The following is a 14,024-nucleotide window of genomic DNA, read 5'->3' as shown; positions in this document are numbered from 1 at the left end:
TTCAACATATGCAGAAGTTATGTGCTGAGGAAAGGTAGGGATACGCAGAAGTATTTTGAATTGACACTTAATTTCTGCCCCCCCACTCACTGCACTAGCTCTGTGCTAAATTAATGCCACTTATATCTTGCTTTTAAATAAAAATTTATGGATGACAGCTGAGGTCCTTCTTAGGGTGTTTATGATTTGGGATTAAGATCCTTAAGTGCTGGGGCAACTCATTAGCTTGTGCACACTACCCACTTTTATGTAGTCAGGAAAGGAAAGGAAAGAAGGAAGAAGGATGCAGTGGGGGAGGGGAAAGAACAAAGGGAAAATAGGCCACCATTTTCAGATAATAATAACGTTATAATTATTACGATTATGAAATTATTATTATTATTATTTTGCTGGAGCAATTAAAGGGCTTCCTTTAAGAGTTAGAAGATCAAATGCTACCCTAAGTATAAAAGAATAGGCATCTTGGCCAAAATTTAAATTCACTTTGAAGTAGAGTTTTAGACACAATTTAAATTCTAAACCTTGTATTTGTAAAAAATTTTAAGAAAACAATGAAACCTACAAGAAACATTCTACCATGCAAAACCCATTCCTGCAAGTTGGACTTGGGCTTATTGGGCAGGGATAGGCAGATATGAAGGCCAGTGTGTAACCTTGAGCCCTAACCAAAACCCACTTCCCAAATGCTTCCGTGGCAGACAGACTCCTTTCCACGTCCACTGATGATGAGGTGGCAAAGCAGATGGGTCTCCAGTTGCCCTTTCCTGAGCAGACTCCCTGCCATGACTGTCCCCTGCTGGGGCAACCCCTAGGAGACTCTGTCATGGAGAGTCATGTAGCCGTGGGGCATAAGGTGTTCTCAGAATGCAGTTCCTTGTACTAGGACTTGAACTGTCTTACCCCTCACCTTTGGGCAAAAGTGCAAAGGGAGGCTATAGCCCACTCTTTTCTTTCTGCTTCCAGCTCCATTCTACATTTCAGGGGGGTTCTTCTTCCTTAGACCTGGGGACACTCCAGCTGGCACATTCAAGTTCCATTTTTCTCCCCATCCCAAATAGCTGTGCCTTGGCTGTCGTTGGGCCTAAGAATGTACATCTGAATGACGAGATGTCAACAGAAGGGATGCAGGCCACTTTCAGATTGTGGCCCTTAAATTGTCCTTTCCCTCCTGGCTGGGACACAGTTGTAAGGGCTGAATGTGCATCCTTGTGATATGTACTGCCCTCAGGAAGGTGACCCAGGGAAGAGGCCTCTGAGGCCCAGACCATGGGTTTAGGGCTGTTAGGGCATGGATTCATGATGTCCTGGGTACTAAGAGCACAGTCTAGAGTACCTGAGGCACAGGTTCTGTGTGAGCATTTTCTTGTGATCTCACAGACTGCTCACCAGTGAGGCTACTCTGCAGAGCAGAGGGTCCCAAAAGTCTAGATGTAAGGGGGTTTGAGAGTTTGCACTCTGTTAGCCCCGTATTTCCTGTGAACTGCACAGCTGGGTCAGTGTAAGCTGGTATCTTACAGTTGTTAAACAGCTTCTTAAAGTGTTCATAAGGATTATCATGAAAGGAGATTTCTTGATCCTTTCTTGGTACCTTTCTAGAGTTTAATAAGTTCTCTTTCCTCTCTGTGTTGCACCCAAGAGCAGTGGTTCTTCCACAGTGCTGAAAACAAATACTGAGAGGATTAAAACCTGGTTAAGACCATCTCTGGTTCATAGCAAACATTTGCTTGTAAGTCATCATATGGTTTATAAGATGATTGATCTATCTCAATAGGATTCATAAAGGGGCATTTAAATTACAGAAGAGCTGAATGACTCCAAAGAGTTAAATATTTTTATTTCCTCAATAAGGTTTACACTAAATTTAGCATACTTTTCAGCATATGAGTTGAGGGGTTGTGGTGAGGCAGGTGAAAGTCAGTTCATGCAGGTGAAATTGTTTTTATTAAGTAAGTCAAGATGGGGCTTTATTTTATTTCTGTGCATATAATTTAGGGTTCCATGGGAAAGTGGCACATAGCTAGATACTTGGAAGGGGGAAATCAATGCAGACTCCAGCTTTGGTATCTATAGAGATTCCAAGGGCAGGACTTCACCTTGTTCATAATCAGAGTCTGACATGTAGCAGGTGCCTAATGGGGAACTATAGAAGGAACTGAAGCAAAGGGATGTTGAGTGGAAAGTGAAGTTAGTGGAGCACAGTGTTTCAGTGGCACTCATTGATGAGGATGGTGATTGAATATTAACTTGCAGTCTGTTTTAAATACAGAGAAAACATTTTCTTGTTTCTTTGACTTTAGACTTTTCATGGATAAGTTGGAGATTTGAATCACATAATCTCAAAGGTCCATCTACACCTAAAATGCTAAGCATCTATTCCCAATTATTGTATCTAGAAAGTATTCTATTTGCACCTTAGCTGGTAAATACTGGGTACCCTTTAACTTGGGTACCTGGCTAACTCTATTAGCTTATTGGGAACATGGAATATATGTCATGTGGTCTCCACCCTTAGGAGTTAGAGAGTAAAAATAATACATAAAATGCAGTGAGAAAGCAATTTAGCATTCAACTCTGGGCTGTAAGGGTCAAAGATGACTTCATGAGTGGGGAGCTTTGAAGAATGGAGAAAACTTGGGTAACTAGATAATGGGGAGAAATATCAATTCAGGTTGAAGGAAGAGTCTGATGAAAGATGGGAACCAGTTGATATGTTTAGGGACTGAGAATGTGGATATGTTTTTAGAATGGGAAGTAGAGAGAAAAATGTTTGCATAGACAGGCTAAAAACAGATTCCAAAGACTTTGATGGAGCTGGGCACAGTGGCTCACCCCTGTAATTCCAGCTACTTGGGAGGCTCAGGTGGGAGGATCACTTGAGCCAGGAGGTCGAGGCTGCAGTGAGCTATGATGGCACCACTGCACTCCAGGCTGGGCAACAGAGTGAGAGTCTGTTTATTTAATTTAATTTAATTTATTATTATTTTTTGAGACAAAGTCTCGCTCTGTCTCCCAGGCTGGAGTGCACTGGTACAATCTCAGCTCACTGCAACCTGTGCCACCTGGGTTCAAGCGGTTCTCCTGCCTCAGCCTCCGGAGTAGCTGGGACTACAGATGTGCAGCACCACGCCCGGCTAATTTTTGTATTTTTAGTAGAGATGGGGTTTCACCATATTGGCTAGGCTGGTCTTGAACTCCTGACCTCGTGATCTGCCTACCTCGGCCTCTCAAAGTGCTGGGATTACAGACATGAGCCACTGAGTTTGGCCGAGTCTGTGTCTTTCTCTCTCTCTCTTTTTTTTTTCAAAAGACTTTGATGTAAAGTAGAAAAAGACGGGCAGTGGAGACACATTATCAGTGTCTGATCCTTGTCTTAATGCCTCAGCATATTATAATATTGTATACAATGAGCCATCTTTCTGGAAATGCTGTCTGCTCTTGGCTTCCATAGACCCTACATTTTTGGCTTTTCTTGAGCTTCACTGTCTTCTCAGTCCCCTTTGCAAGTTCATCCTCCTCCACTCAGCCTCTAAGAGTTAGAAGCACTCAGGGTTCAGTCCTTGGCCCTGTTCTCTATCTACTGTACTTGATTTAATCTCGATCCCTTTAAATATCATCTGCATGGTGATAACTCTCAAACAACTATCTCTGGCCTCATCCTACCCCTGGAGCTCCTTAGACTCACGTTTTCATCTGCCTACTTCACATCTTCACTAAGATATCCCCAGGAACCTCCCACTCACATGTTTATTATTCCCACTTACATAATGACCCCACTCTAGTTAGGCTGAGGCTGCTGGTTGCCCACCAACATCCTTTCTACGTTTCTTCCTTTAGTAAAAGGACTCCTCAATTTTAGTTTGGTGTATAGCTGCTCAACCAGAGGCTTCACTTCATGCCTCCATTTCAGTTAGGTGTGATCTTGTGGCTAGGCTCTGAACGACGAGATGTCAACAGAAGGGATGCAGGCCACTTTGAGATTGTGGCCCTAAAATTGTCCTTTCCCTCCTGGCTGGGACACAGTTGTAAGGGCTGAAGCCTAACACAGCTAACTTAGATCTAAAGACAGAAACCTTGCACTTATGATGCCAGAGCTGCCTTCCCAGCCCTGGACTCTCTACCTGTGGCTTATTATGTGAGAGAGAAATGTTTCCATCTTCTTTGAGCCACTATGCTTTGGGACCGTTCTGAACAGGAGCTTAGGCTATGCCCCTAACTATCATACCCAGTCTTCCCCACCTCATAAATTTCATCTCCATCCACCTAATTTCTCAAGCCAGAAAGCAGTGAATACCCACCCTATCCTTCTTCAGATCCAGTGTATCAGCATGTCCTACTAGTATTACCTAAAAAGTATAATTGAGATCCATCCACAATCCAAATTTGTGTGCAGCTACTACATTACCTCCTAACTGGTCACCTCATTTTATTGTTGTCCCCATATGACCCTTCAACTAAGTGCAGCCAAAGACAACTTTAAAACTTAAATGCATCATGTTGTGTTCCTGTTGGAAACCTCTCAATGCCTTCTCATTTCATTAAGACAAAGTCCCAAGTGTCCTGAACTTGATCCTCTATGATCTGGCCTTTGCTTTCTTCCCCAGCCTTACTGTGTGTCACTTTCCCCTTGCTCACCAGGCCTCAGCCACAATGGCCTTCTTTCCATTTTAGTTCCTCAAACGTGCCAGGCCCTTTCCCACCCCAGGCCTCTGCTCACATGCTGTCTCTGCGTCTCCATGTCTATTCCCTCATGCTTTGTCAGTTCAGCTCCTATTTCTCTTTCAGGCATCAGCCTAACTCCCTCTTCCTCAGGTCTCCAATTGTGTTTCATAACAACCTATTCTTTTCATTTATAATACACCGCAATTTATAATTCTACGTTAAATGGAGGCTCTGTTTATGTGTTTGTGTGTGTATGTGTTTTGTTGTTGTTTTGTTTTTTTGTTTTTTAGGCAGGGGTCTCACTCTGTCTCCCAGGCTGGAATGCAGTGGTGCAATCATGGCTCATTGCAGTCTTGACCTCCTGGACTCAAGCAATTCTCCCACCTCAGCCTCCTGAGTAGCTGGGACTACAGGCATGAGCCACCATGCCCAGATAATTTTTTCAGAGATGGGGTCTCATTATGTTACCAGGCTGGTCTTGGACCCAGGATCTCAAGCAGTCCTCCCACCTCAACCTCCCAAAGTGTTGAGATTACAGGCATGAGCCACTGAGCCCGGCCTGTGTTTGTTTAATACCTGTCTTCCCTCCTAGACTGGAAGCTGTTAGGAAAGTGGGGCCATGTTGCTGTTGTTCACCTTCATACACCCAGCTTCAATAGGGTGCCTACCACATAGTAGTTGCTCAATAAAACTAGTACTTCCTGAAATGAAATAAGTAGTAGAAGAACAAGATGAGAGCAGAGGTTAAGAAAAATAAATCTGGGAGAAATGTGTAGAATGGATTTTAGTTGGATGGATAAATTTCCTATGACTGCCATAGAAAATTCCCATAAACTAGAGACCTTAAAACAACAGAAATTTATTCTTTCACAGTTCTGGGAGTCACAAGTCTGAAATAGAAGTGTCAGCAGGGCCATGCTCTCTCTGAGGTCTCTAGGGGGATTCTTCCTTACCTCTTTTAGCTGCTGGTGCTTGTTGGCAATCCCTGGGGTTCCATGGCCGTGGCAGCATGACTCCCATCTCTGCCTGCTGTCACATGGTGTTCCCCTATGTGTCCCTCCTTTCTCTGGGTCTCCTCTTCTTAAAAGGATACCTGTCATATTGGATTTATGACCTGCATTACTCAGGTATGACCTCATCTTAACTAATTACATTTTCAAAGACCCTATTTCTAAATAAGTTCAGGCTAAGGTTCTGGGTGGACATGGGTTTTTGGGGAGACACTATTCCACGTAGAGTACTTGGGGTATAAGGAAACCAATTTGCAATCTTGCAGGCTGGAGGTGAAAAAGGCCTGAACTGTGTTGTAGTGAGAATTTAGAGGAAAGGATGAAACCAAGTGACATTTAAGAAATTAAAGACCATAGAATGTTAGGGCTGGAAGAGATCCTAGAGGCTTCCATGTCTAGTGATTCTCAGGTTAGGCTTCTTATGTCCTTCAGATGGGGTGCCTCAGAGGTGGCCAGGAAGTAGAGGGCACAGGAGAGATTTTCCAGGTCTGCTACTCCTTGTTTAATTAGAACAATTATTATTTTATATTTTCCATGTTAGGTATCCACATAAGATACTGTTTGAAGATCAGTTGTGCTACATATCTATTATTTCACCATTTAGGAAATTGTAGCCAATTAAAGAGTAAGACAGTGATTCAGAGAAAATTGCCTAGTATGAACTACTGGTTTTAAGAATTTGGGGAGAAGGTGGCCAGAGTAGTATAGAAAACTTTCATAAAAGGGACAAGGTTTAAACCCAGTGGCTGCACTTGTGAAATACAGTGAGTAAACAAGGTTCAATTGTCTTTGTTCCTGTAAGCTACAGTTCTTCTGGATGGAGATGTGGGTGTGGCCCGGTCCCTATGGCAGGGGTGCAGGATGAGGTGGAAGGTGACGGGGACCTGCCAGCAAGTTCTTCCTGCCAGGGTCACTCAGCAACACACTGAACACAGGGATGAAGGAGAAGGAAGTGCCTCAGGTGACATCCAGATCCCACAAGTAAAATATGAGGAGACAAGATGGTGTGGTGGGTGGGAGAAAGTGGTTTGGACTCAGATTTGGTTTATGGGGACCCCTTTTGTTTTGGACATTGGGTTTGAGGTGACATTGGAACAGTAAAACTTAGGTAAGTAAACTTGGATGAATTAAGTCATTTTATGTGTCTGTTTTGTAACCTCCATGACCTTTTAATTTCAATGACAGGGTAGTATCTCCCAGGCCATGGTGTCCTCCCCAGAGTGCCCATTTTGGAACATGCATTGTGGAAGTTAAGGAAACATCAGTCTGTGATGGGGACTGTCATCTCCACCTGAATCACACACTGTCTTACTCGGTGGCCTTTCCAGATCCACTCAGGGCCCTTCTAATTTTTGGTTTATACTACAGTCAAAGTTATCATTTCAAAACACCAAAACACAAACAGATTGTATTAGCCACCCCTGCTTAAAACACTTCCCATTGCTCTTAGAGCAAGGATCAAAGTCCTTGAGGTATATTAGCAGATTCAGGCTAGAGGTGACTGTGTCTTGATTCTCTGGCCTTCCCTGGCACCACTTCTCCTCTGATCTTAGAGATCTGGCCACAGAGTCTCAGTTTCGCTGACTTCTTCCTGCCCCAGGGCCTTTGCACATGTCCTTCATGCTGTCATTTCCTGCACCCCTTACCCTCTCCAAACACGCACTCATTCCTCAGATACCAGCACAGTTAACATTTCCTTGACCCCTGGCCCACCCCAGTCTAAATCAGTTCAGATCAGTTTCTCTTTTCTTTCAGAGCCCTATGCTCAGTTTATAAATGTGTGTTTATTCCCCAGGTTATTTAACGTTTATTTCTCCTCTTCTAAGTTTCATATGAGCAGGGGCTATGTATGTTTTGCTGTGTTAAGTACCTAGCATAGCACTTGAAATGTAGTAACGGAATGAATGAATGAGTAAAAGCTCAAACTCCCAATATTTGACTTCTTTAGTTTCCAAACCCTAAAGTTGCATTCAAAAGCACAATTTTATATTTTGGGCAAACACTACTTTTGCCTATAGAGACATATCACACTTTAACAAAAATGTACACTATAAATTTTATTTCTGCTATATAAATATTTGGCAAGTTAAAGTTATATCAGGTGTTAAAAATACATTTCTTTAGAGACCTTGATTTTGGCTGTTAAAGCACTTGCTGGGAGATGTTCCTATGTTTTAAGTGTAAAGGAATAGATTGTACTGACTTGGAAAAAAATCTCTAGAAAACCAGGTCCTTATATCACCTTTTGGAGGCTGTGACCATTGAGGAGGTGCTGCTCAGATCTCCCATTAAGAAAGAACTTTCCCTGGGCCCAATTAGTCAACAATCTCTAGCTGGGAGCACCTCTTTCTGGCAGAGGCATCTGTACTTGCTCTTCCCAAGCAGCCCCCAGCCAATGATGGAGCATGGTTGAAATCCCAGGGCCATTTCTGCCCAACACAGGACTTCTCTAACAGGTACCCTTTCCTTGGGAGCTCTCAGTTGGGTTGGCCAAGACTTTGTTGGATCTTCAGTGTGGTCTGAGGCTTTCTCTTCCCAATCCTGCTTTCTCCCCAAGATCACAGTCTGAAGCCTTTCTCTTCCTAGTCTGCTTTCTTTCCCTTTCCATCTTCATACCTGATACCCTCTCATAAACCTCTTGTACTCCTAACTCTGTCTCAGCATCTGCTTCCCAAAAGATACAACGGATGCAGAGGGCTTCCAGCAATATACTCATGTGACATTAAAATGTTAGAAATTTAATTATTTTGTTCTATTGTCAATTTTCCTTTCCCAGTTCATTCCCTATGAAGATTTAGTTTATAGGCCAATTTATAAGGCCTATTTCTGAAATAAAGAATAATTCTAGAAAAAGAGTAATTCCTTTGTGACTAGCCTATAAGCTCATGGGGCCTGACACTGTGTTTGTTACTGTCCTATCCCAACACTTGACACATAGTTGATGCTCAATAAATATTTGTTGAATGAACGAATGAATGTATATCTTAACAACAAGGTTTGTTTGTTTTTTTTTCCTGCTTATATTGAACAGAAGAGGCAAGAACAAGACATACTACAACAGCATTTTAGATGGAGGCTGTATTAGTTTGCTCAGGCTGCCATAACGAAATACCACAGACTGGGGGGTTTAAACAACAGAAGTTCATTGTATCATAGTTTTAGAGCATAGAAGTCCAAGATCAAGGTGTCAGCAGAGTTGATTTCTTCTGAGGCCATTCTCCTTGGCTTGTAGATGGCCATGTTCCCCTCATGTCTTCACATGGTCTCCCTCTGTGTGTGTCTGTGCCCTAATTTTCTCTTCTTATAAGAACACCAGGCCGGGCACGGTGGCTCATGCCTGTAATCCCAGCACTTTGGGAGGCTGAGGAAGGCGGATCGTGAGGTCAGGAGACCGAGACCATCCTGGCTAACATGGTGAAACCCCGTCTCTACTAAAAATACAAAAAAATTAGCTGGGCATGGTGGCGGGCGCCAGTAGTCCCAGCTACTCGGGAGGCTGAGGCAGGAGAATGGTGTGAACCCAGGAGGCAGAGCTTGCAGTGAGCCGAGATCTCGCCACTGCACTCCAGCCTGGGCGACAGAGCGAGACTCCGTCTCAAAAAAAAAAAAAAAAAAAGAACACCAGTTATGTCAGATTAGGGCTCATTCCAGTGATCTCATTTCACCTTACTTACCTCTTTAAAAACACTATTTCCTAATACAGTCACATTCTGAGGTACTGGGGGGGCTTCAACAAATGAATTTTACAAGGCGGACATGGTGGGGGCCAAGTCAGCCCATAACAGAACTGCCAGTAAACAACTCTTTTGTGTAAAGATTTTTTTTTGAGATGCGGTTTTGCTATGTTGCCCAGGCTGGTCTCAAACTCCTGGGCTCAAGCAGTCCTCTTGCCTCAGCCTCTTGAGTAGCTGGGACTACAGGCATGCACCACTGTGCCCAGCTTAAAGTGTTTTAACTTGTGTTGGATGCTAATGGAAATAGAAATAAAATACAGTAAAACAAAAAATAAAAATTACATGAAATAAAGCAAATAATTAATATCCTTCCTTTAATGTTTAATTTATAGCCAAAGAGTTATATAAGTGTATCTATAAGTATAATGAAGTATAAGACCAAAATCTCTTGATAATTCCAGGTAGACTTGTGATGCTTGACCAGGTAAGTCATACATTGTAACAAAGACACAAATTTCAACTCATAAAAGACCATACACTTGAAACTATGAATGGAAAGGTCTTTACCATGTGGATTTAAAATCTCAATCAAAATAGGTAATACCTTTATCATTAAAACATATACTTTTTAGAATTTATGGTCACATTTGGACAATTTGTTTTTGAGGATAATAATAAAAATTATTAACTTTTTACTTATTAATATATTAATTTTATTTATTTATTTATTTGAACTGGAGTCTCTGTCACCCAGGCTTGAGTGCAGTGGTGCAGTGGTGCAGTCAGCTCACTGTAACCTGTGCCTCCCAGGTTCCAGCAATTCTCCTGCCTCAGCCTCCCAAGTAGCTGGGATGGCAGGTGCATGCAAGCATGCCTGGTAATTTTTGTATTTTTAGTAGACACAGGGTTTCGCCATGTTGGCCAGGCTCGTCTCGAACTCCTGACCTCAGGTGATCCACCCACCTCGGCCTCTCGAAGTACTGGGATTACAGGCGTGAGCCACTGCTCCTGGCCAATATATTAATTTCATTTTAACTATAGGCAAAATGTTAGCTTTTCCTTTCTAGTCCCTGTTTTCGATCTGATTCCTGAGCCTATCTCAAGTAATAAAAGTAACAGACTTGCAGAATCCTCTCCACAAAGTGAGCATTGGTCTTTTTCGCTGGCTTTTCCCACCTTGGAACCTTGCATATGTGACATGCTGCAAACCACCATTGTTGTGTGCGGCTATATTCTGAGGACTTATTCGAATGAAGGAAGTTCTTCCCCAACATGACATTTCCTTTCTAATACAATACAAAAATGGAATATTTAGGGTTGACCACTTACACATTGTTCCCATTTCAGGCCCCCACACTATTGCCGTCATGTGTGAATGCCTGACCCTTTCAGAGATTTCCGTTAGGGCTTTCTAGTATATTTACTTTCCTGTGGATTTTGAAAGACTTGACCTCTCTGGGAGAAGTGCTTTGAGAAACCCCAGATCTGTATTGCTTCTACTAAAGCCTTAACGGGCTGGTCTTGTGAAGATGGTGCCATGAGTATGTATTGATTTGAAATATGCTCACTTGCCATAAGTTCAGTCTGGCCTGTGGCTGCTCCCACACAGCCCTGAATTGCATTCTCCTATACTTTGGGAATTCTCTAGAATGCTTCCTTGAGATCATGACCTTCAGTTCAGAAATGCTAGACTGCATCAAAGGCACTACTGGGAATATAATGTTAGGATTTCTGCTACTAGTAAACCCTACTATAGTCATGTATTGTTCAGTGACCAGGACGTGTTCTGGAAAATGTGTGGTGAGGCGATTTCGTCATTGTGCAAACATCACAGAGTGTACTTACACAAAGCCAGATGGTGCAGCCTACTACACACCTAGGCTGTACAGCCTATTGCTCCTGGGGTATAAAGCTTACAGTGTGGTACTGTACTGAATACCATAGGCAACTGTAGCACAAGGGTATTTTTGTATCTTAACCCATATAAACATAGAAAAGGTACAGTAAATGCATGGTATTATAATTTTATGGGACCACTATCATATATGCGGCCTGTCTTTGATCAAAACATTGTTATGCAGTACATGGACTCTACTATATTCTAAGTACCTTGAGGGTGATATGTATGTCTGGTTTTTTCTTTAGATATCCTACAAATGCCTATTTCAGTTCAACTCAACATTTATCTAGTACCTAGTTGGGTCCTGAGTTGATTTAAAAAGGAAAAGGAAGAGACGAGGGTTCTTTCTTGGAGTACTTATAGCCTAGGAAGGAGCATGGGGATTGTACACTTCTTTCCTCCCTTCCCTACACCTTTTAAAGCAACTCAATCAATTCACGCCTGTAATCCCAGCACTTTGGGAGGCCAAGGCGGGTGGATCATTTGAAGGTCAGGAGTTCAAGATCAGCCTGACCAACATGGTGAAACCCCATCTCTACTAAAAAAAAAAAAAAAATAGCTGGGCATGGTGGTGCATGCCTGTAATCCCAGCTACTTGGGAGGCTGAGGCATGATAATTGCTTGAACCCAGGAGGCAGAGGTTGCAGTGAGCTGAGATGGTGCCACTGCCCTCCAGCCTGGGCAACAGAGCGAGACTCTGTCTCAAAAAACAAAAAAACAACAACAACAAACCCAAGCCAATTATCTTTTCACTATTCATTATAGTAAGTTTGGAAAATAGGGAGAAATCAAAAGAAAAAAATATTTTACAGTTGCCCCAAAGCTTATTACTTAACTACTGCTGACAACATTTTATCTTTTTAAAAAAATACGCAAAGACTATTGAACCTCTTTCATTTCACACATCGTAAACATTTTCTAACAAACTTTCCTCCCTTCTGTATACCTTTTAAAACAAGCCAATCGGCCGTGCATGGTGGCTTGTTTTAAAAGGTGTAGGAAAGGGAGGAATGTTTGAAAACATTTTCTTTTTAAACATTGATTAAGAAGCTGGATAATATTTCATTCTGTAGATTCACCATAGTTTGTTTCATTCTCATTTTGCTGTCAGATATTTAGGCAAATGCCAGTTATTTTTTGTTGTTATTACAAATTTAATACTCAACTTTGTACACAGAATATTTTTAAGATTTAGGATCAGTTTTCTGAAATTAGATGTCTAGAAATGGTCTCTCTGTATCAAAGGGGATAAGCGTAGCAGCTCTGGAGACATTTTCCCTTGGCTTTGGAAAGGTCTGGCCAGCTTATGTCTGACCAGCAGGGCTCAGAGGTGCTTGGCTCTCTCTACTCTGGCCCTTGGGACGTTATTATTTTAAAAATGTGTGCTAGTTTGATAAGTAAGAAACAGTGTGTTGTTATTTTGATTTTCATTTATTTGGTTGCTAGTGAGGATGAACATTTCCTCATATTTTTGTTTATCAGTTTTATTTCCTCTTTTGTGAAGGGGTACTTTGAGTCCTTTCTGATTTTATTTACTATTTCCACACATCTTTCTTCTTTTCCACTCCATACGCATGGGGTTTCCATCTGGCCAGGGATTTTTTTCCAGGGCCACCTTAGCCTGGACGCCTTGTCCTCCTTTACTCTGGACCATGGGAACTGAGCAGCCGCTTTTGTGCTGTCATCCAGATATAGCAGAAAACTCACATTTACACAGAAAGCACTTGGCAGTTTCCTCAGCGTCTTCTCACATTCTTTTCATCTGAAACAGAAGCTGGGCCTCTCACCTTGGGAAGAGTGTTCTATAAAGTAATGAATTTGCTTGGAGATGTTTCTAGTAAGAGACAGAACAGAGCAGCCCCTTGGAGATTAATTCTGATATTCCCACGAGGCACCTGAAGGCTAAAAGGAAATAGAATTATCCTCCTTCCCCCAAGAGCTGGGGTCAGGTCCAAAAACGCTTTCTGCACCATTGATTTTTCTTGGGCGTTTGTGGCTCAGCTTGTGGCCGTGAAACACTATTCATTGCCATGGATTATGGCTTTTTCTTTTGTCCTATTTACGGACTGTCTGTGGAGTCACTGCCAAAAGTTGTGATTGGTGATTATCACTTTGGAGGAGCAAAGCTGATGTTGCTCACACCAGACGAAGGTTAGTCAGCGCACCTCAACAACTTTCATTAGTGAGACATCACTGCTGTAGCTTCAGGGAGTTATAAGAGAAGGAGATGCCACCTTTATCAGCACTCTGGGAGATGAAAGTGACACAGCTGCACAAAGGTGGATTAAAAAAAGCAACTCTCTTACCCCAGATTGTTCTTTCTAAAATGAAAGACCCAGTAAAGAAGCAAGATTTTGCCAAGCAATATGGCAAACCAGTACCCAGACCCACATTGAGGGTTACCTGTGAAAGCATTTTGTCAATAGTAAAGGTGCCTTATAAGTGGTAGGTATCACATTTATGTGAATAAAGTCACTAGTTCTCTGGGGCTTTCAGTGCCTGAAGCTTAAAGAGTAAACTTTCTTATATTTCGAGTTTCACTTGTTCATTTTTATCAAATTTCTACTATCGCTTAAGCATATTCTAGACCAGGGGTTGGTAAACCACAGCCTGCAGGTCAGATCTGGCCTGCCACCTGTTTTTGTTTTTAATAGCAGAGAAGCAAAGAATGGTTTTTACATGTTTTAGTGATTGAAAAAAAATCAAAAGGAGAATATCTCATGACACATGAAAATTTCATGAAATTCAAATTTCAATGTCCACAGATACAATTTTATTGGG

The sequence above is a fragment of the Pan paniscus genome, chromosome 13, assembly GCF_029289425.2.
Source record: "Pan paniscus chromosome 13, NHGRI_mPanPan1-v2.0_pri, whole genome shotgun sequence".
Taxonomy (NCBI): Eukaryota; Metazoa; Chordata; class Mammalia; order Primates; family Hominidae; genus Pan; species Pan paniscus.
Note: the sequence above shows the minus strand (reverse complement) of the source record.